At 35.4% G+C, this 24,198-nt stretch overlaps 1 pseudogene; it reads right to left on the bottom strand.

Moving 5' to 3' along the window:
• Positions 1 to 1,139: 1,139 nt before the first annotated feature.
• On the bottom strand, positions 1,140 to 13,664 carry LOC121324316 (annotated as a pseudogene).
• Positions 13,665 to 24,198: the final 10,534 nt, after the last annotated feature.

Consider the following 24,198-nt stretch of genomic DNA (forward strand, 5'->3'; position numbering starts at 1 on the left):
TCTGGTCTACAGTTACATTACGGTTGTGACTCATATGGCCTCAAAGTTAACGCTTCAGGTGAGATATCATCCATTTAAATGACAAGGTGTGCTTCTGTCTCAACCTCCTTACCAATTAATCAGACATTGCGCCACAAAATGAAAGCTAGATTGCTTTAAAAGCATTTCCTTTTCTGTCTACTTGGCCAGACATGTTTTATTAAGATGTTTAATCAATATTGATTAATATGGGCCTGGAAACAATACAACCTTCAAGGTCTTTAAGTGTTTCAAAGTTTTGTAACCAAATGTTTTATTTATCTTTTGTTAAACGTTAGGAACACTGTGGATACTCTGCAATTACATATCTGACCGCAAAGTAACATTTACTGTTTATTTTGCAGATAATTCTAATGTAGTGAATGCCATAACTATACTTTGAATGTTTTTACCCCTATATTTCAGTTTAAAAGTGGAGTTATACATACCTAATTACTGTCTTTAAAATGCTTTTAAGGTGAAAAGGGGGGGGAATAAAGACCTTTAAGAGCAGGGAGAACGTATGCTAGAAATGGAGGGTATGAGGCAAGAAATTTCTGATTTTACTGGTACACTTAGTACACAATTCAAGCTTTTTAATACATTGCTTTAATCAAATCTAACATGTGTATAGAACCATGAAAACACTAGGCTTATATACACTGTAGCGAAGGAAACATTGTAATGATGGATATAGATGAACAGTAGGATTGGTTTAAGTGTAGGCAGCTGGTAAGGGAGTTGTCCTGTGCTAGGTAACTACTCACTACTACAGTAGTCTTTTACCTTTAAGAGACCGTCAGGGTAACAGCACACAAATATGAGACAGGAAAGTACAGTAGGTCATGCCAGCTGGCTCTTTATGTTTAATTTAAGAAAACACTATAGTTCCTGGAACATAATGTCATGTACCACGTTTTATATGATAATGCTGATGATATGCAAAACGTACTAAGACTTAAACAAGACAAACGTTATAGTAGAATATTATCGTCGCTATGGACTTCTTCGACGTCTTGAATTTAGATGCTGTGTCCCCTTTAATTGCAACCTAGCTCTAAAGAAAGGTAAACAGCTGGTCTGAGCCGGTCCACTTGGACATTAAAACAAACATGACTTTATTAGCCGTACCCAGGATACCAGCTGATCCGTTCCTGGGGTCCTGTCGTGGTGATGTCTTCATCTCTAACCGAAGCAGACGCCAGCTCCTGGCAGCTACTGGAGGTGACAACAAATCCAATTAGCTCCTCTCCATGGTGCCTGTGCAGGCAGGGACAGCATGACAGGGACAGAGGCTGCAATACTCAACACAGCAGGGCACATCCTCTGCAGCCCCTTCACTCCAGCTGGAGTTACTCTGAAAAGTAACTCAGCTTCAGAATGCTTGAGCGCAGTCCCGTTCAGAGGTGAATATCGCCAACAAAACACAGACCTAACACTGTAATACCCTTCTGCTGAAATATGATAGCGATAATTTACGGCAATGTATTATCACATGTCATTTACTACTGGGAATTGTAAGCTCAGTTAGCACAGCAAACACTTGCTATGTCAGAACTAAAAATCTACCAATATATTTTTGCAGTTGCCATATTGGTCACACTTTAGTTTAATCTATTCATTTGTAATTAAAGAGTTATTAACAAGGAATTTGTTTATTACAATTAAACGTGCCACCTTTTAAAAAGCAGAAAGCTCATATATTAATGTTGCTGGCAAGGTCAATCACACCTTTGTGGAAAATGACACATGCTTTTCTGATAACATAATGCACCAGTACCAGTCTGTATTCTTTTAACAAGTGTAGTACCCTCCTCTAACACTGTAGCATTGGGTATAATATAAAGCAAAAACAAAAACAGCTTATACACAGCGTATAAAAACAGATGTTATCAACCAAAGGAGAAGACAATGTCTTATTGGACAAAAATCCCAATATAAATACTTGTTAAATTAAAGCTGAAAAATGTTTCCTTCAGCAACAGGCTGTTATTAGGACCAATATAAACACCTGCCATAACACTGTCAATAGAGTTCAGGGCCACCATAGTCAGCCATGTTGGCACTGATTCATCGTGATTAATCTGCAAATGTTTTAATTGTTCTGAATGATAGCATGAATACTGCAGATAAATCCTTCAGGGTAGTCAGGGTTCAGATCTGTAGGGAGGTTTGTACTCCAGAACGGTTTATAGAGTCAGCACAGAATTAATCGTTTGTCCAGGATTAAATATGAAAGCACCATCCAATAGGGCACCAACAAAAGCCCTTATGAAAGTCTATCAATTCTGCTGTCATTGCCATTGTGATCGAAGCCTACTTTTAACAAAGAGGCAGCTTGTATTTGTTAGAGAATATGTGAGCATGAGAAGGAAACATGTCCAAAATAATAACAGGGACATCCCTTATCCTTACTTACAACAGTAACAGCATATCATATAAAATGATCTAATCAATTCTTGAGAGTTACCTCTACAGTCAGCAGCAAGGTTACATGGCACATTTCTTTCTCCTTCTTCCCCTTTTATTAATATAAAGCTGTAGGTCATTACCTCTGACTGAAACAGTAGGAAAAGTGTAGCGTTTAAACTGACAAGGAGACAGATCAAATGTGACACATCAAAGAGACTGGAAAAGCTAAAAACTGAGCAACGCACTACTACATCCCCTGTGAGTTGGGAAACATAGCCTACAAACACGCTCCACATGGTCAGTAACACCACCCAGAGCCCAGAGCAGCACTGTTCAGCTTCCCCCAGGACTGCACCAGGGAGCCGTCCCGAGTGACTACATGTCCGATGATTATACTATCCGTGCACAGGCGCTCAGAGGGGCTAATTAATGCTTTAATATGTAAATGAGCGCTGCAGTAAATTACACAGCTGGCAACTAGATTTGTTTATTTTTTCATTTATCAAGATTGCAGCCAGGCTCGGTTTCATTGAAGGCAACTAAAATACTACTTTCTGGGTTCTATTCTTACTGTGTTGTTTCAAGGTTTTAACATACATTTAATCACATCTGATTTGCATGATAATTATATGCACAGTTCTCCCCTAGTGTTTTGCAGTTTCAGTTTCCCTAGTGACTTAATGTGTTACAGGACCCACTTGATCCCAGAGTTTCCTATGTTTACCTTACAACTTGAATGCAAGGCTACAATGGGACACTGATACCTCTAACACAGGAGGAAGTACACTTATATTGGAAAACGATTCAGTACCATCAGCCAATCAGCTTTCAGCTTAGCTGGCTTCTATCAGACAGTAGATGCCCGCTGGAACATCATAGCATGAACTGTGAATCAAACTTAAAACTAAAATCTTTCTCAACAGTAGGGTACTCGAAGAATCTTGGGTTTAAAGTGATTTTTTAAAAGAAAATAATGATTTTTTTTTTCTAATAGAGATAGTGCCCTCTCGATGAAGGCTCTACCGTGTGTTAATTGATCTTGACTTTCACTAGCTCCCTCGCCTTCGGCTTGGGACGCATAACTCCAGTCACGGTCCACTACCACATGGTAGAGCACCTTCTCTGATGGGCACTATTGCTGAAGTGTAGCAAGAAAACTGGATTAATTGAGCTGAGCTGAAACTAGTTTGGAAAAGAGAAAAAGACTAAAGATATAAAGCAAAAGAAGACTTTTGAGAATACTGTCATGCTAATAAAAAATCTTATAAGACTGAGGACCTGTAAACTTCTACGACTTGATAAATATTATACAAGATCCTGTGAGTATGAGATCCATAATCAGATTTACTGATTTGTCAGAGCTAATACTGTTAACTTTCTCTGAATTACCTATCTAACAATGCCAGGATCTTTACAGTATCTGTTCATACTCATTCTTCATCAAAGTTTCAAATAGTGACATGAAGTGACAAAACAAATATAACATATTCACAAAGCAACTCGTTTCCTACTTTCTTATAATGTGTCCCTAATAGATGGCCTATCTAAAGCCCCTTTCACACTGGCACTCCTACCCGTGTCCGGACCCGGGTCCTAGCTACCCAGGTCACAATCCTGCATAGTGTGAAACCACGTACCTGGGTTGTACCAGGGTTAACCCGGGTCCCATCGGCCCACCTCAAGACGTGGGTTGACACGCTATGACCTGGACTGAGCAAGTGAAAATGCTTGACAGCCGTTCATAAGCCAACTCAATAAAAAAACAGCCACGCCTCCGTGAAGGTTTCAGTTCTGCAAGGAATGTTTCTGCTTATTCTGTTCAGCCATATTTTTGTTGACTAAGACACAGCATGAACCAGATTGCAGCAGGGATGTAGAAGCGTTTGCTCTAATCAATATTTGGGCCAACGGTTCAATCCAGGGAAGCTTGGATGGAAGCACCAGTAACAAGCTGCTTCCGGGGCATTGATACCCGTATTGTGCACTTGAGTCTGCCACCCAGGTCAACCCTGCTTTATCAAAAGCAGTGTGAAATCGTACACCCGACCTGCATGACACCGGGTCTTGACGTGGGTAGAGCATGCCAGTGTGAAAGGGGCTTAGTAAACACCCTGACTTTAAAAAAAAAAAAAAAAAAAAAACTCACGGAGAGCTTAGTTTCCCTTTTCTACTTAATGAAAAGGAAATATTTATTATACTACACAGGGCTGCATTTACGAACCTTCTACTTCTCCAACCAGAACAATGCTTACAGAAAGACTGCAAGACACAGGACTACCCAGTTTACATATTAATAAATGTCTTAGAATGAATGCACCAATATGTATTTGAGCAAATGAAATAGTTTTAAGAAGAAACTGTCAAGCAAGATCATCAATATATAGATATATATATATATATTTATCTATATATATATATATATAATATATATATATTATTATACGTAACTTCAACGATGCAAGACGTCTCCGTATAAAGAGGCAGTCATATAAATGGTCTTAATTGAGAATTTACTTTTGAAGGACAAATAGGAAAGGGTCTAACACAAGTAAACTGAATACCAACACAGTGTTTTCCCTCATTAGAGATTCTTTGCTGAAGCTAATGAAGGGAGATAATAATAGTCTTGGGTATCTACTGTATTCAGTGCAGCAGGGCTGTTTTAAAGATATACAAGGAAACCTTTTTGTGTACTGTTCATTTAGGACTGCAACATCACTGTGTGATGAATATATCACATTACTTCTTGTATCACTTAACGTACAGTACTATAAATTATAACTCAAGATTAATCATAGGCTAACTGAAGTCGGTATAAACACATTTCTCACTATTTCTTTTAGTGTCCAATTAAGATATTGATAAAATTAGTGACAGGTTCTTTTTCAGTTGTTCTATGCAAGGTTTTAAAGATTGTTCATATGAGCAACTCACAAAATGTCAGATTGCTCCAGAGTCCAGAGAGTCAAGGGTTGCCAATGATGTCAACAGAATTATCTGATTTTCAATATATTATTGTACTCTACCCCATGCTTAAAACAGCCACGATCATGACTGCTCAGTTCATGAGAGAAGAAAATGGTAAGGGTGGTGTAACATAAGAAATGTTTTTGAATGTTCTCATAAGTGGGCTGACTGCATCAGAATATTGTGTTTGTAACCTAGTAATAATCGCAAAGCACACAAAAATAGATGAGCTGTTGTCGCGGTGTGTAACCTATGGACATGCTGCGGGACACTACTGATCAATTTGCTATAATCATTTTAACAATTGTTTTTACAGGGGTTTATGATGGTTGATACTCCCTAATAAGCCTTAGCTAAGTCTTATTTTAAAATGTGTCTATGTGTGCGAGAGATAGGAAAACTAGAAGTGCCTTGGTTGAGATTATATCCCTTTGAACAGTGTATCTTATTTGCTTACCTTCTCTTCACATTTTTGTCTAAGTCCACTCTGATCAGGGAATGGTTAATTTGTAATATTTGCAACTTGATAGAGCTATAGGATGCAGCATAGAACAGTTTTATGGATATTAAATTGTATTTTATTCAACAAAACAGACTTTGTTGAATTTGTGAATAGGGCACACACATCTTTTTTTTCCTTTTAACTTTTTTTTTTTGCTAAATTCTTTTTTAAATAGAATTTTAAAATGATTTCTATAGAAAATCAAAGTAACTGAACGAATGCAATTGAAAAAAGAGTTGTGATATGAAGACCTGTGTTTATCTACAAGACTAGGACCAACAGATACACTATCACTTTCTGTACAGCAATGGAAAAATATATGGTACTTTTAAATTGTGTAATCGTTTACCACAAACTATGGTTAGACAGACAGTAATCATATCCACCCCAGGAATCTAAATGTTATTCAGGGCTCTTTGTATAAAGTCAATGTTGTATCTTTCATAGCTGCCATCAGGTTATTACCTTCACAAGTTATTTTGGTTGAGGCCAGTCCCAGCTGTAGAAGTGATCTGTTGGCTATCAGAGCATCTTTAAGCCTCTGAATCCCTTTGTTTTGAAGTATATTTTGGCCCAGGTTCAATGTCTCAAGGTTTGCCACAGAAGGCTAAAATAAAAAGAATCACAATGAGATAAAAATAGGTCTGGTTTTAATTTAGGATAGTAACACACTGAACTCTCCCAAAGCCGATGTGACAAAGGCACTGAGTCGGAACCAGTCACAGATCAAGTACTTTAAAAAGTACCCAAGTACAAGAACAAAGACAAAGTTTTTGTACCATTCATTGTTATGCCTTGGGTTGGCTGCACCATTTGCCATGGTGACGCTAATGACACCAGGACTCAGCTGATTAGCAAAAGGTTACTTCTCTCGTTCTAAGGGTTTCAAAAACATTTTTTCAGTAACAAAACAAACTACATCATTTTGTTTACTGGAATTGTATTAATGAGGGTTAACGGTACACGGCCTATTTTTCCAAATCATTTTTCTGCTGCCTCAATTGCGTCGACATTTTTTTTGTTTTATTGTGCAGCGCTGTCTGGTAGCCGATGACAAGGTGGAGAAAGACAAGTGCTTGCAGAAATTAGATAAATGCATGACCTATTATACGTGTTACTAGAAGTTCAGCACACAAATACAGTGTGAATTTGTACAGCAATTCAAGTACTTTCAGATTTAGGACTACACCAATGAGCCAGCGTAATAAACACAACTATGGAAATGTGAAGATGTTCTCCCTATTTACCATATGGTACAGTCACAGTACAAAATAGACTACACAGTTTTGAGCTTCATCTTTCTGTCGTACTATTTGGTCACCAAATCAAATTTGTTAAAACTGCTTAGGGACCTATTGCTTGTTAAACAGATTCACTTTTTTTGTGAATGGTAACAAGACATAAACATTATTGTAATAGCTACAACCTGCATAATGAAAGTCACTCTGTAGCTTTTGAAGCTCAATTCTGCATAATAGTGGGACACACATCACAATCACTATATATATATATATATATATATATATATATATATATATATATATATATATATATATATATATATATATGTTGTTCTCTTTTCTGTGTTCTTTTTAACAGACCTGCTCTGAGATTCAGAAAGAACATTATGGACAACTTAATATGCATGCTTCTCTACATAAATTAACCACAGAACATTCTGGGACATTGCCAGGCTTTAAATCCATGCTCATAATTACAGAGAAAGACAAATTAGTGAATATATTTGATTTTTTTTTTTTTTTTTTTTTTTTTTTAAAGGATTCACATTATAATTTAAGGTCGTCGTGGTGGTATTTCTAGTTATCTGTAGTCACCTGTTTCTTAATAATCAAGACCCCTTATGATCCCATCAAAGTGAACTGCACATTGACATCATCTAATCTTGTGCTAATGACTGTTCACTTGCAAACTTCTCATCTGGGGCTACATTAAGTAGTATAATACTAACTATATTCTACATTTATAATTGAGTTGTGCCGTAAATCTCTTAGTAGCTATATCTTTAACTATTTACACTAAGCAAAAGTATGTGTCTGTTTTTTGGTAAAGATATTTTCCATGTGGTTTATTTATTTATTTATTTTTATTTTTACAAGTTGTGTGCACTGTTTAAAGGGTGATGAATTGTATTTTACTTATTCCATTTTTCATCAAAGATGAATTGAATATCACTTTTCAAAATAAGTTTTTGAGAAAACACTTCTTAATTTTTTTTTTTTAATTTTTTTTTTAAATTTAGTAGTCACCAATTATAATTTATTTTTTTTCTCCAAATTTAGAATATCCAATATTTTTTTTAAGCTTGGCTCACAGCTACTATCCCTGCGCTGACTCGGGAGCAGCGAAAACCAACACATGCTGTCCTCCGAAACATGTGCCATCAGCCGACCACTTCTTTTCACACTGCAGACTTACCATGCAGCCACCTCGGAGCTACAGCGTTGGGGGACAATGCAGCTTCGGGCAGCTTACAGGCAAGCTCGCAGGTGCCAGCCAGACTATAGGGGTCGCTAGTGCCGAGGACACCCTGGCCGACCTAACCCCCTCAACGAGAACCCCCGCACGAGAATTCCCATCCACGGTCAGCAATGGAATAGCCTGGACTCGAACCGGGAGAAAACATTTTTGACATTGCAGATTCAACAAGAAGCATTAGCCTAATATTGAAAAATAATATTTTATTTTTTTACTCAATTAAAACAACATATTAGGATTTGTTAAATAAACATTAAAACACTGTATGGTCACTTTCTGAGTGAAATTCTGATCCAAAAATAGATTTCACGGTACTTATGGTAACCACACCCGAGTACAAGTATCCATACGAGCATTGGTTTCCAATTATGAGTATGGTTACAAATACGAGTGAAAACCCCTAATATAAATGAGCAACAGTGGCTATTAAATACAATAGGGATCTATATACAGTATGCATAGAACTAACTATTCAAGGTTTTTGGCAGAACAAGTTCTTCCCTGTACAGTAATGATAAAATAAAGAAATAAATCACGATGTTCATCTCAGTGCTTGCAACGTGTTAACAGAAAATAATTATATAATGAAGACTTCGCCTGACCTACATAGTCAATGTTTTTCCTGCTACCACTGCTGCATATTTTACAGCATATCAGACAGTAATGGTGGTTTGAGTTGGAAAAGTGTTGCAGTATCCCTTTAAAATGCCACTAATAATAACCCAGGAATATCGCACCAATGAAAACAAGGCATTGCAATCCCAATCTCCAAGGACATAAACTGGCAGGTAAATTGGCGATTTAATGAATCTGTGTCATTGCATAGTGTTTTATTCCTGGGCATGGTTTCTCTTTTTAAAAAAGTACCAAAAAAAAAAAAAAAAGCGAAAGGTTAATAACAGCCTTTCCAGTGTCATATTCGACACTACCAGCCACTGCTCTAATTATGATCATTACAGTTGCAAGGATGTCTAGTTATCCTTCTTAATCACAGACTACAAGAGAAAACCTCCCAAACACATATCTATTATTTAATCAAACTGTTCGCATTCGGTGGCACTGAAATGGAACAAGTCTGCTTTATTTTCAGCCTGGATAGATCAGCCTTGAATGTGTATATTCAGGATGAAAGAAAACGGGCCCTTAATGTGTGTCTTTTTGATTTTCAATCGCCATTCAAATGACAGAAGGTGTAGTTTATTCTGACAATCAGTGCATTTGAAGAAGAATGGATATTATTAGGGACTTCATATAAGAGCTATCCTGCAAGGAAAAGTCATGCTATTTTTGGTATGCCCATTGTTTTCAGGTTTTTTTTCCCTGACAGCTAGCAGTGTACAGTACATCTGTTATGGCGTTTGGTGTGAGATTTAATATCACATGCAAAACGAAAAACTTCCAGTGATGCAACAACAACAAAACTGTGTTTTAGGTCATTTAAAAAGTCAACAAATATTTGTTTTCTGAGCAAAATATCACAGCAATCAATAGCTATATGCATTGCACATAATTTAAAAAATAGTTTTCATGTAGAATTAGATTTTGACCTCATGCACCACAAACTCTTTCTGAGAAAGACAAGACCGTAACTAACACCCCTTTGGTGCATGTCACTGAGAAGCTGTACTAGGTTCCACTGACGCTAAACACAGAACCTAATCTCTTACAACAAAATGAAAGCCAGTAATGTTAACAGAAGTCAAAATAACCCCAACACCATTACGACCAGGCAATGAATTTGCATATGCACCCTGCAGTATTTTGGATGACACACCACCTCTGTCTGCAAAGAGCACGGAAGCATCTTCTTTTTATAGATAAAGGGTCACAAAAAGGGTCAGACCAACCTTTTCTCTTTCCATTATGACACCCTACCAAATTAAATTAGGGCACACTTGTTTATCACTTTTTGTATTATCTACAGAGCTGATCCCTATTCAGAAATGTTACAGTATATGTTTGTGCCTGTGGCCTGTCTACCTTTAAGGATTCTACACACAGTTGGAACCTGTTACATGTCCTACTCACCAGAGTACGTGCCAGATGGGTCATGCCTTTGAAGGTTAGTAGGTTGTTCCACAGCACTAGTCTTCTAAGACCAGTCTTCTGTACCTTTAAACCTTCACATATATCTTCAAGTCCTACAACAGAAGGTTTTGTACTTAAGATCAATGAAAGCAATGCCCTTGATACTGACTGACTTTATCATACATTCGCCATGTTATATTAGGAAGACTGGAATGAGGATGATTTCATCTTAAGAGATACTGAACATATTGTACAGTTTAAAAAAAAAAATGACATAGTACCTAAAACACCCACGAAAGTAATACTAGAACTACACAGTGTACAGTAACTGAATGTCCATTTAGGCATGTTCTATTGCCCATCCAATCCTGCCTAGTTTAATAACACTTTACCTGTGTCTGATATTAGGTTGTTGCTTAAGTCCAGCACTCTAAGACTATGGTTGTATTTGAGAAGGTCGCCAAGCTGCATTGAGTCCTGAAAGCTGTTGAGATCATTGTCTGCCAGGTAAAGCTCCTGCAGGGCTGTGTTCAACTTCAGAGGAGAAACTAGAAGCATGCAATCAACAGAAAGATTTATACTAAAATTGGCACAGAAAGTGCACCATTAATTACTGTATAATCCTTAAACCAAGTTAAACAGATGTGTATTTGAAAAGTTAATCCAAAAAAATGCTTAATATCTACAGTACCTGCTTTAAAATAAATGCTAATATCCTTTGACTTATTTTTGCATGCATGTAGGCTTACAGAATTGCTCTTTAAAGATCCTCTGTAAATGTCAAACAATGCAATGTATATAGCAAAAGAAACATCAATCACAAGTGAAATAAGTTACGGGTTTCAACCTAGTCCTCATTGGACAATTTAAAAACAACTGACACGACTGTCAAGACAGAATAGCAGGGTAATTTCAGGTCATGCCTAGCCTTACCTCTTAATGAACAACAACTAAATAAATACAAAATGTAGTCTAAAGTGAGCAATCTAGGTGAAAAAAAAAACGCTTGTGACAAAATAATTTTTAATCTGAAAGCTGAGGCCATTGTATTAGATGTTAAAAAGAGTTTTAGGACACAATTTGATTAGTGCTGGCATTCCTTTGTTTTAGCTGAAAGGCCAGTAGTGGGTTTGTAGGGCAGCCACTGAAAGCAGCAACCAAATGATTACAGTTGCACGCAGAATGCCAACATTGTCATCATTCACAGTTGGAACCAAGTGGATTGATCTCTGCGATTGATTCAGTCAACTGCAAAGCGTGGTTAGTCCTGCAATCAAGCTCAGATAGTCGATCACAACAATCAGCCCCTCTGGTTTCCACTGAAAGAAGACACAGTGAATGAGTAGGCAAATTACCTGCAAGAAGCTCAGATTGGAAATAAAACAGTCAGCACAGCTTCAAATAATGAAATGTTTATCATAGAAAGAAACTGCAACATGCTGGAAAGGCAAATAAGGATATAAAGGAACATTATAAAAGGAATAAAAAACTGCATGCTTTCACATTACATAAAATAGAAAGCATGCATAACCAGGTGTAATTACAGGGGAGGTCTCTCAGTCATTCCCATATACTTGGAAAATAAACTCACCTAGTGTAAAGAGAGGCCTACCACTCAGACATGTTTTTTCAAAGTGCAGTACAGCCAGCCTACTGGCCTTCAAGGCTTGTGACATGGCCTGTGCAGGATACTCCAGGACAGGTATGTTACATGCATCCAGTCTCCACAGGCAACTGCTCTGAAAAACACACATTGAAATTCTTTACAAGGGTACAGCAGCTGCTCTAAGACAGCATCTCTCCTGGTTAAATTGGAAGGGATATGCATCATTCTCAAGACAATAGTACCTTTTAATGACCCTTAACAAACAGTTAAACAGATTTGTTAACATGTTAGTAAGTAAAGAGAGTATAAACAAAAAAGTGACCAGTAAATAAAGCAAGACCAAAATGAATTACTGAATTTATTAACAGAAGCAGATAGTACCACTCCTGATTAAATTCATGACCCTCAAATAAATGTAGCATTTCCATGAACACATGCGATGTTACCTGTTGTATCAGGTGAGATAAAGACCGCCAGCCCAAGGCCGCAATTCTTTATTGCAGGATGTGTCGCTGATTCATAATAAGAAATCATATCAAACAAAGCAGAGGCCCCCTGAAAAAAAGAGTAAATATCGAAACATAATTAGGTGTTCCTAAATCAAACTTCTATGTGGTGGGGAGAAGGGATTGGTTAATCAAAGAGTCTTGGTTTAGATTTCGGCTATTGCATGGGTTTTAGGAATACTGTATGTTCTATTGTGAGATTCAAGGTCAGTAATTTGAAATTTAAAAGATGACTTTCTGTTCCTCTTGCACAAAAGATTGAATTACTTGTAGTAATCACTTTTAGAATGGGCCCAAGAATGTCTGTTTATTCAATCCAGAAATCACTAGCAGTCCAACCTTTTTTTTTTTTTTTTTTTTTTAAGATGCCTCTGCTAACGCACAGTTCTTTTTGCATACTAACATTTTCATTCAATTCAGCCTCCTGCAGATTGATAAACTCGTACTGTAACAGTTTCAGTCATTTTTCAAGAGATTCACATGCTTGGTAATCTAACCGTTCACCTGAAAAGCAATTCAACTTTGCACAATTACAATTGTTTGCTGCACCATCAGACAATTGCTGATCTTAGCCAGAGTTATATGAGATTGGACAGTATGGATAATGGTCCTTAAATGTAAACAGTCTGACTTTTTAAATACCTTTCTGAAACTTTACAGAAGAGATGGAGTGTGTTTTGGTTTGATCTAGTTATCTGCAGGTCATGTTAGTTATCTGCAGGTCATGCTAAAGATTGTTATAAAACTACTCCCCCCACCAACCACCAACCAACCCCCTCCCCCCAAAAAGGGATAATTCAAAAAAGCTGCTGATAACTCTGAAACAGATGACTTTTAAACAAAGCCTAAAGAAACACTTTGATGGACACAGTAGTCCATCTTTACTATGAAGATATTCAAAGGACCCTTTCTCCTTGTAAACTCTTATCTTCATTGCTTGTGTGTGAACCAGACTGCTCCGAGCTGCATGTTGGAAGATAATAATTTATTCATCATTGGCATATCATTTATAAAATGATTTTTTACAATAATCACTTAACTGTGCCACATAAGGGGATCTGAAAATCTCATTTTCTAATCCCTTCTGCCTTTTATAGATAATGTACAGAGACTTAAAGTCAGATGTCATCAACGCGTGACCAAGAAGCAAGAAGTAAAACAAGCGAGTTATATTAAAATATAAACACAAACTTTCTCCTTGAGATATTGAGGACATTTGTCAATCCAAATTAATAAGAAATCATAAACTTTAAGTGCCCCCCTAATCCCTCTGATCTTTCTCCCCCTTTAAAAGATTGACCCCCTTATTATCATCAATAAGTACAGTACACATACATCAAAGAAAGGTCCTCAGTAGATCAGGTCTGTCTTAGGGAGGTGGTATAAAAATCCACCCATATTATTAAAACAGGTTGCTATGTAAAAAATTAAAAATGAACGACATGTGCACTTTTTGACTTGTACTGTCCATCCAAAATGCATTACAGTTCATACAGTATCTGTGTCAACAACATGTTGCAAGCACAATGCATAAAAAAAAATGTTTGCAACTCAACGTTAGCAAGTGTCTAGAAAAGAATGCTGCAAAAACATTCACCTAAGCTCCATCGAAGCTATTATTTTTGTCAGCATCTCCATGGAAATATGCATCTTTCATTTTGGAAAATAAAAAAGTTATTTCCTTTTATTTATGTTTACCAGAGCCATTTTTCAAGTGTTTCCTTTTTAATTTGATCTATTTTAACAAATGTTAAGTTATCTACAATGACGAAACAGAAGACAGCAGTGGAGGGGGTATTATTGTCTGAGAGAGAGCTTTCTTCACACCATGTGGTTTTCTGTTATTATAACAAATATATTAACACTGTAGGGTGTTTATTAAATACAGATTTAATTTGACAAATATCTAAATCAGCATTTATATTCACTGAAACTAAACTTGTCTTTTTATTACTTCAAGATGTTTCTTGTTATACTATAAGGATACTAGTATCACAACCAATACTATAATCCCACTTTGTGTCATGAGGCCCCACTCTTATGGTGTATAACAAAGGTACATGTTCATACCCAAAAGTGGCATTCATTTACTAGTAAATTGATACTGTTATTGCTGGATGGGGTAGCTCACCAATTTAAAGTAATAATTTACAAATAAATAAATAAATAAAAAATTTACTGTAGTTAGGAAAGTATCAATTGCAACAACAATTTTAAACAGCAATTTGATTGTCTTCCCTTGCTCACTTCTCTTTGTGTAAGATAAACCATTCCCAGAGGCATGAAGAAAATGTTTAGAAAATAAGGATGTACAAAAAAAATAAATACACAAAGCTAGTAATTACCTTTCAGATCTAGACATCTGACCCTACTGTGCAAATCTGTGATGGTCTGCAATGCAAAATGAAAATGAAAAAAAAGTCATACAAAACAAAAAATGCTTTTTAAAGAAACACCCCCACCACAATTCACTGCAATCAATTACTAACGGATACATGCATGTCCTTTATTCTGACTGGTATAAGCATTTTTCTTAAGTTTTTATCCTTTTTAAAAGCAGTATAATGATAGCAGTGACAGAATTCAAATGTAATGCTAGGGTTAGTGACCTTTATTTTGTCCTTTTTAAATATCATGCTGTTACTGTTTCCTTCACTCTTTAAGGGTAGATTAGCCTTAAAAAAAAAAAAAAAAAAAAAAAAAAAAAACATTTTGCTGCACTTAACATGAATTAATGGTTGACACAGTGATTTAAGGACGACACACACAGGAGGTCTGGATTCCACGGCTCATTAATATCTATGCTAATATGCAACATATTGAAACATTAAGTAAAATGGTCCTCATCTTTATCAAATTTTAAAGTATGTCAGAAAATGTCCTTCTGTAAATTGGTTTTTGAACTTCTCTGGCAGTGAGACACAACCCCCCACCATTGTAATCATCGCATGACTGCCACCCAACTAGTAATATATTTAGACACACTGAAGAAACAGTTGTTTTAAAAAGTCACTTTATTTTCTTAATGTTTTTTTTTTTTTTTTTTTTTTTTTTTTTTTTAATAGCGCTTTGCTGTAGCCAAATTTATCAGCGTGTCATCATAAGTGATGAAAAGAAATAACTCCTTTTCACAGTCATGGAAATGCTTCTCCTGCACTTGACTTCAACAAAAGCATCTCTGGTGCATTTCTGTTCTTCTCATTGTAAATCCTGGAGACCTGCTAGAGCTGTTTATATTATGGTTTTGTGTTAAGAACTGTTTCACATCAAGTTTTTTTTTTTTTTTTTTTTCATTGAATTAGTATTTTTTAAATACTTTTTGGAGGGCTTTATACCGTAAAACCTCTCAGGGGTTAAAGTCAGCTGCACATTTCCTTTCAGCATCTATTCAGCAATAAAGCATAAATTATTTAAAATAACACAACCTTTTATCTCACACCCTTTGAAGGCAGCAAATTAAAAATGTAAATTGGGAGCTAATTAATATGCAAATGTATTCATTCCCAGTTAACAATTAGCGATTAAACCTGCAGTGTCTAGAAAGAGCATAGACAAAATTAGTAACTTAATTTATCATTAACAAAAATGAAAACGTACACAAAATTGTAATTGACTTTCAAAATATTTCCACAATTTTTCTTTGTTCATGCATTCCGATTTTAAATTCCAGATATTGCATTCACAGGATACAAGCAGAATGTGTGTTGTCACCCTTAGAGGTTGCTAGAACATACAGTATATAGTACTATAGTTCTATAGTACCGTTTGGTATCTAAGTAAGAACAGGTTCAATGAGCAACTTACTTTCCACTGTACAACAAGCCACACCAGATTAACAGGAGTTCCTGGTGCTCTGTATTTATTATTATTATTATTATTATTATTATTATTATTATTATTATTATTATTATTATTATAATAATAATAATAATAATAATAATAATAATAATAATAATAATAATAATAATAATAATAATAGACAGATATTGACAAATAATCAATCAAATAAGCAAGTGACAAATCTAGCTATGACATGTTACAGGAATAAGTTATACCCTCATATTTTATTTCATTTTTGTCTATGTGTTTTAGATTGTGAATTCTTATCCCCTGCTGGGGATGAAATCCATTGCAAAGGGGATATCATGTAGCACGGAACTTGGTATTAACATTAGTTAGCATACATTACTGAGAATTTCAGATTCTGGTGATGTAAGCCGATGTCTGTCTGTCTGTACGTCAGTTTATTTGTATGTCAAACTTACATTTTTGTAAATATGTGAAGAATCGCTTATGAAATTGTGACAACATTTAATTGCTAATTCTTATTCTAAACTATTCTGTATATACTGTTGATATATGTTAAGGCCGTGTCAGGGGATGATACTAACATACTTGCTACTATCAATAACCCTTTGGGGCAGTCTATAAGCAAGAATGAGTAAGGTGGAATTTCTGTAATGAGACTAATAGAAACATGGTCATTAGGGGTGTGCAAATATGTTAAGCCCCTTTCACATTGGCATGCTCTACCTGGGTCGAGAGCCGGTGTCAAGCAGGTTTGCTATCCCTATTTCATACTGCTTTTTGAAGAAGCAGGGTCGACCTGGGTAAGAAGCAAGTACACAACGCGCACAGCAATGCCCCGGAAGCAGTTTGTTAGGGACATATCCATCCAAGCTTCTGGATTGAATTGTCGGCCCAAATGTTGATCAGAGCAAATGTTTCTTCATCACCTCCTGCAGTCTGGCTCATAGTGTGTCTCAATCAAAAAAAAAACTATGGCTAAACAGAATAAACAGAAATGTTCCTTACGGAAGTGAAACCTTCACGCAGGCGTGGCTGTTTGTTACTTCGTCATCTTACAAATGGCCATCATGCATTTTGTTTTGCTCAACCTGGGTCAAAGAGTGTTGACCAACATCCTGAGGTTGGTCGCTGCCAACCCCGGTCAACCTGTGTACTACCCAGGTACATGGTTTCACACTAAGCAGGACTGTGACCCGGGTAGCCACAACCCTGGTTCGGACCTAGGCAGGAGCACCACTGTGAAAAGGGCTTTAGATTTCACAGTACAGTGATGCTATGGATCAAGTGATTGGTCCCTTAAAACTCTGAAATACCCAATAGTGGTTCTTTAGATTTGGAAGCACAAGTCTGCCCATTGTTTGGAGTGTTGCAATCCTGTTAGTTGGATCCCGGGCTGCTTCTCTTCACAAACAGAACTGAATAATAGTGGGAGTAATGTATAGTAAAAGGGACAGCTCTAAATACTGTATAAACTAGACAGAATGTGATAGATGCCTAGTGCCTAATTATTTTGATAATTACTGGGAGCCCTGTTCACCTCTCTAACAGAGCTTTAGTAAGTTCTACTGCCTTCTGATTTATACACAATATTGAGCTGGTTCCAGAGAACCAAAAGCAGAATAAAACTAAACATTCAAGACTTCAAACTTGACAACCTTACAGGCTTGTAATTCACTGTGAGGCCAGAAGGCCTATGCTTAAATCTGTTATTGTTTATCACTTTTATTAAGCTGTATCAACAGAAACACTGTTTAATCTACTCTAAACATTTCAAAGGAAATACCTAGGGGTACAATAAATACTTGAAATAGCCTATTCTCAAGGTACCCTGATTCAAACTACCACATTTAATACGTATGCTATTTAGGCCTCTTTCAATTCCTTATTACAAATTCACTTGTAGCCATATCTATAATATTGCTCTGTTTAGCTGATGCTCTAACTTTTCTTTTTTCCTACTTTATGAACACTACCAACACTATTGCATTCAAGCTTTTTAGCCGCTCCAAGATAATACAGTATGTTCTTAATGTAAACGTGTTCTTAATGTCTCGTTCTTAATGTAAGTGTCAAGTCTCTAATTTTATGAAAAACAATACTCTTTGATCATTCATTTATGTACATGAACAGATTAACTAAACATAAAAAAATATCCATGAAAACAGGCATTGTAGAAGTGTACTTCCATGCTATTTGATAGTCATTGCTCAAGATGCCAACCATTTAAAAAGGCATCACAACCCATAAGTCCCAAAAGAGATACATTAAATCAAATTTAAAATTGTCAGCAGCATTATTACTGTGATTCGTGCCGTTTATACTGTACCTGGAGTTGTTCCAGTAACTTTGGTTTGGGTTCAACTTGGTGCTTCTCACAGCTTTGTTTATAGGAAGCTATTATCTCTTCCAAGGTGATACTGTCAACTAAAATACAAAAATAAGATCATTTCAAATTTAATGCAGGTTCCTGGATATTAAGTCATTCTGTGGTTATCCATATAACCACGCCCTCTCTTACACACATAATGCATATGAAATAATAGGGGAATGCAGTTATGAACAAAGGATGCACATTTCTAAAATCTCATAATCTCATCTGATGAACAAAAGCATATATATATATATATATATATATATATATATATATATATATATATATATATATATATATATATATATATAAATATATTTGTATGAGCTTAACATGCAGCCTACAGCACTCAGTATTCCCAGGTGGCCTCCCATCCAAGTACTAACCAAGCCCAAAATTGCTTTGCATAAGCATTGCATGGCAAGTTCGATTTGAAGAGCTTTTTGCCGTCAGAGACGTTGCCCAGGGGTCACTACAAGGAAGTAGCTCTTCTTGACCCCCAGCATAAAGTATTAGCTAATGGGACAAATGGTGCCCACAATAATTAGGACAAGGATCACTGGTAGTTCCTATGCTTTATAGCCACTAGGCACACTTCATTAGGTATAAGTGTTACCCTGCTGGTGGCCACAAGGCACAGGAACTAAGGATCAGGGCTGTTTTTCAACGTTTAACTCAGAAGTGATGTCCAGAGAAAATGTTACGTTTATGTCCACATTAGATAAACCTTTCTGGAGCCTACCACATCTTTCCTTTTAAATAAAAAGGCATTTCAAGTTGGGAAAATAAATTAGCTTTGTGTTAATATTTTTTTTTTCCTTGTTCTGTAGCCTTGGCTCAGCAGCCAGAAACAGATATGTTTCAACATTTGTATTGTGTTTAAATTAGGTATTGATTGGTATCTGCATATACCTGTAGAACTTTACTGAATAGAGATATGTTTGGCAGTAAATGTAAACAAGCATTATAACAAATGGCTGAACAAAAACTGTGGCGATAATGATATGTCATGTTTGTTAAAGCAAAAAACAGCAATATTAAAAAAATGTTTAAAAAATAAGCTTTCCAACAGCCTTGTTAATAGAGTACTCTCAAAGTAATTAGAAAACTGTAATTATAAGGATGTGGAGTTTGTTCAAGATGTGCATCAGCCTTTCAATTATGAGTAATCATTTTCAAACCACTGCAATAGGTGTGTGATGTTCTACTTCCATAATGGGCTCCAATTAGGCAGTTACATTTTTTTTTTAAATAGGCAGTTATAATATAGTATATATATATATATATATATATATATATATATATATATATTATATTATATATTATAATATATATATCTATATATACTAATATATATAATTAATGAAGTTTGAAATAATTGTGGCATCATCCACTGAATTCTTGTAAAATAACTAGTTTATTGCACTGTGTTTACCTTCCATTCTACATATGGGGGTGGGGGCAAAGATCACTCTCCAGATGAAATGACCAAGGAAGTGCAAGACTAACTAAAATTACAGCTTGCAAACAGATATTACTTCAACCTATTATAGTACCATGTACTTCTTCCAAACCCTCACTTTTGAGAGCTACAGTACATACTTAATCGAAGTTCATGACAGGTGAGATTTATGGAATTATTTTGTAAGATACAAATCACTTTAAGTTCATCCATAGTTAGCTTGAACTGTGTTGCAACCTCGATTTTGCTGAGCAGGTTGATGGATTTAAATTAAAATCTAATAGCCTGTCATCACCTATTTAAACTGTTCATTTTATGTCATTCAGTAATCGCTAGGGAAGCTTTCAGAATGTCCAGTTTCAGCAAATCAGAGGTTCACTGTCCAATGATGACCCAAGAGTGTTAACATTCCATTTGCTACTAGCTGAGATTATTGGCCATGATGACAAAAAAGCAGGCCATAAGAGAATGCTTGTTTGAGAGCCCTTAATCTGCTATTATACTGTATACATTTTTGAGATACAAATTCACAGTAATGATAAAATATAACTCTTATGTATAGAATTGGTGATGACAGCTTATCAGGATACAATCTTATATTTCACTGTGTGAGCAGTAATAGCAGTCTAAGGCATTGTTTTCAGATCACCAAGTGGTGTAGCTAGATTTTAAACAGACAAAATAGCAAATAATAAAAAGGAGCAAGTTACAAAAACAAGGGTAAGTGCAATCAAATTGGTTCAATTTGGGCTAAATTACACCCTCCCTTTTGGATACTGGCATCGTATATGAGCACTCATAGACTGAAAAAGCAAAGTTGTGAAAACGGGTTGACATTAAAACACTTATAGTTCCCATTTATTTTAATTTTAGAGGTGGATCAAGCAATTGTCTTTCAGCAAAGCACTAAACAAGAGGCCAAAATATTTGGCTTTTTCATGAAACCCTCAAAGAAACAATTGCAATATCTAATATTTAATTTTTAATGCTAAACAAACTTAAAAGATGTCGGCCCAGAAAGTTATAAGCATTGCAGTGTTCAAAAGTAGTTATCTATCATCTACTTGGAGTCTTGTTTAGCCAATCAGAGTCACCAAGCTCTGTTCACCCAAGTCATTTTTTAAATAACTTACTACACCTGACGCATTATCATCACTCGCCATAGACCTATCAATTTTTGTATGGCCCTTTTTTGTTGTTGTTGCTTTTAGAGCCACTCAAGGTCTGCATGTTTACATAGTTAGACTTCTTCATTTCAGTGGGACAAGAAGCGTTTATCCAGTAGCCAGCACTTCAGAAATATTGTACTGAAGTTTGCTGGATTTTAACCAGGCTTGAAGATCCTGTTTCTAATGCATGCCTTAAAGAAAGATAAGCTATTTGGCTTGCTCTAATTACACAATGTCTTGTGTTTTAAATTTAGTTAGTAAATATCACTAAGATGAACATAATTACTATCACTAATAATAATAATAATAATAATAATAATAATAATAATAATAATAATAATAATAATAATAATAATAATAATAATGTACCTGTCACATTATAAACCTGTAAATACAAAATATGAGAATCTTAAACGCGCATCATCCCCGTTCAGTAGTGCAAAATGCTTCAACAAGTAAATCTCAGAGGACGTAGGCCCATGTTAGGAACTAAAGTTCTTTTCTCTGCTCAACACTCTCGTAAAGCTGATATAGGATACTGTGCAATTCAATATTTATAAGGCAGTCTTCTAACATGCATGTGAAATTCAATATTTCCATATCAAATAGCCAGATAAAAGAAACTAAAGCGAAGGCGGCATAAACTACATTTGCACAACACATCTTATTTTAAAGGCTCTCTTAACTAAATGCTCTAAGTGTGCCCTGGGTATGTACTGTGGGGATTTCTAGGAATTAGTTCATAGGCACCAAATACTAATTATTAATATGAAGACACAAACAAACTCTTCAAAGTATTGTTAATTGCCCCTAAGGTGTAGTGTCAATTTTGAATGTATTATATGCAATATGCAGATTGCATATCACCAGGGTGTGAAAACACCCCATAAAGTTTCACTTCAAATCTTCTTTGCCTTTCAATTGGAGAAAACATTTCATAACACTGTGATATTTTCATGTGTTTTTGCAGAATGACAGCTACTTCAGTTCTAGCTGCTAAAACATATTACTGGCATTACATGACCAAGTCCAGCACTACACTAACATGCTACTAAATGTTAATATTTCATGTCCATCTAATTGAAATCCTTTTTTTTCCAGCAACAGTTTTTCCATCCCTATAGCTTTGAGTCACATTTTCCCAACAGTGCAAGGTTAATGATTTTCTTAAAGAGAAATAGCAGGATGCTCCCTTTACCTGCTGCTCTGTATTCTCACCCCACTGCCTTCATGATAACCCCTGCTGTCTCATTACGTAAACTACATGATGCCTAACTGTACATCTATACCAAGCACTAGATTTCAAAACTGTTATTTATTTCCCAGTGTTTGGGTATATGGTTATAAAGTACTGCTCAGTAAATTTACTTGCCAGGAATCCCATGACATGACACATGGCCTAATTATGTGTCTCTACCTTCTTCTTTCAGATTAAGACCACCTGCCACTGTTATCATACACTTTGAACTTCTGAGATACAATGTATAGAGGCAAACATAACTACACCAAACACTAAAGATTACACCGTGTGTTGGAGATAGTATTTGATTGATGAGACAATCATAGTACCTCTTGTATAAGCCAATATCTATATATCTATATCTATATCTATATCTATCTATATATATATATATTATATATATATATATATATATATATATATATCTACAGATATGAAAGGCAGGGCAGACTGTAATGTTTGAAATATAAAGACAGTCTTTTAGACTTTTTATGGACATTTTTTAAGAGAATTTACAGACAAGATATATGTTTGAGTAGGGTTAGTATTCTATAAACGACCATAAGTTTTTTTTTTTTTTTTTTTTTTTTTTTTTTTATGTGTTCAGAAATACATTGTTCTATATAGGATGTTAGCTTTTGTATTCCTGAGAAAACTATAAAAAAACAAAAACAAAAAAAATATTCTTTTTGATTTTAAACTCAAAGCTACAGTACCAAGAATCAGAGGTTTTGTTATATAGGTGTCACTATGGCTAGTGGATTTAATTTAGTCCTAAGCATATAGAAAGCAGAAATAAGAACACAAATATAGTAATACAATTCAGAAAAAAAGAAAGAATGGGCTGATAGACCTTCCCCTGGAGGCTGAAGTGAATTACTATTCAATTGTATTTCTTTAGTAAGAATGCAAACCCACGTGAGACATTCCATGTGGCTTCTGTCAAGTCTTGCAAGATACAAAACACTAAACAGTAAAAGAAAAATACATTGAGAAAGACGTATGGTTTATGTGTCACTTTTAGTAGCCTATCTCTAGATTTACCACTATTGCGTGTTTATATGAATGATAGAAGAAACAAACATTTTCAAAAAGAACACCACAGTTTAAGACACATTGGCCATATTGTAGATGTGTTCACGCACACTCATACATCTAACATATTTTGCCTTTCAAAGTGTGCAATACAATTATAAATCATGTATAATAATTAAACAAATCAGCGTTAAGGATTTCTCAAAATTAAAGTATATTGTGTGTACATATGTAGTCTGGTGTATTGAGCATGCCGAATTCTAAAGTTAGAAGTTCACATCTTGATCACTTGAGATTTTCGTTGTCCACAGGTTGGCGACTTTTTTTTTTTTTTTTTTTTTTTTTTTTTAATGCACAAATATTAAATAATATTAACAATAATAACTGTTTCTAGAAGGCTCAGTCATACGCTTTATAGAATGCTTGATAGTTTTATATTATTCTGCCTGCTATTTGTCTGTACATACAACTTTTAGTGTATCTTAGATTTTATTACTTTTTCTCTAATAATTAATGTTGTAAGCAAATGAATTTTCGACATGGGAAAACACAATATCAGTAGTACAATATGGACTT

Source organism: Polyodon spathula, chromosome 12 (genome assembly GCF_017654505.1).
Source record: "Polyodon spathula isolate WHYD16114869_AA chromosome 12, ASM1765450v1, whole genome shotgun sequence".
NCBI classification, from domain to species: Eukaryota; Metazoa; Chordata; class Actinopteri; order Acipenseriformes; family Polyodontidae; genus Polyodon; species Polyodon spathula.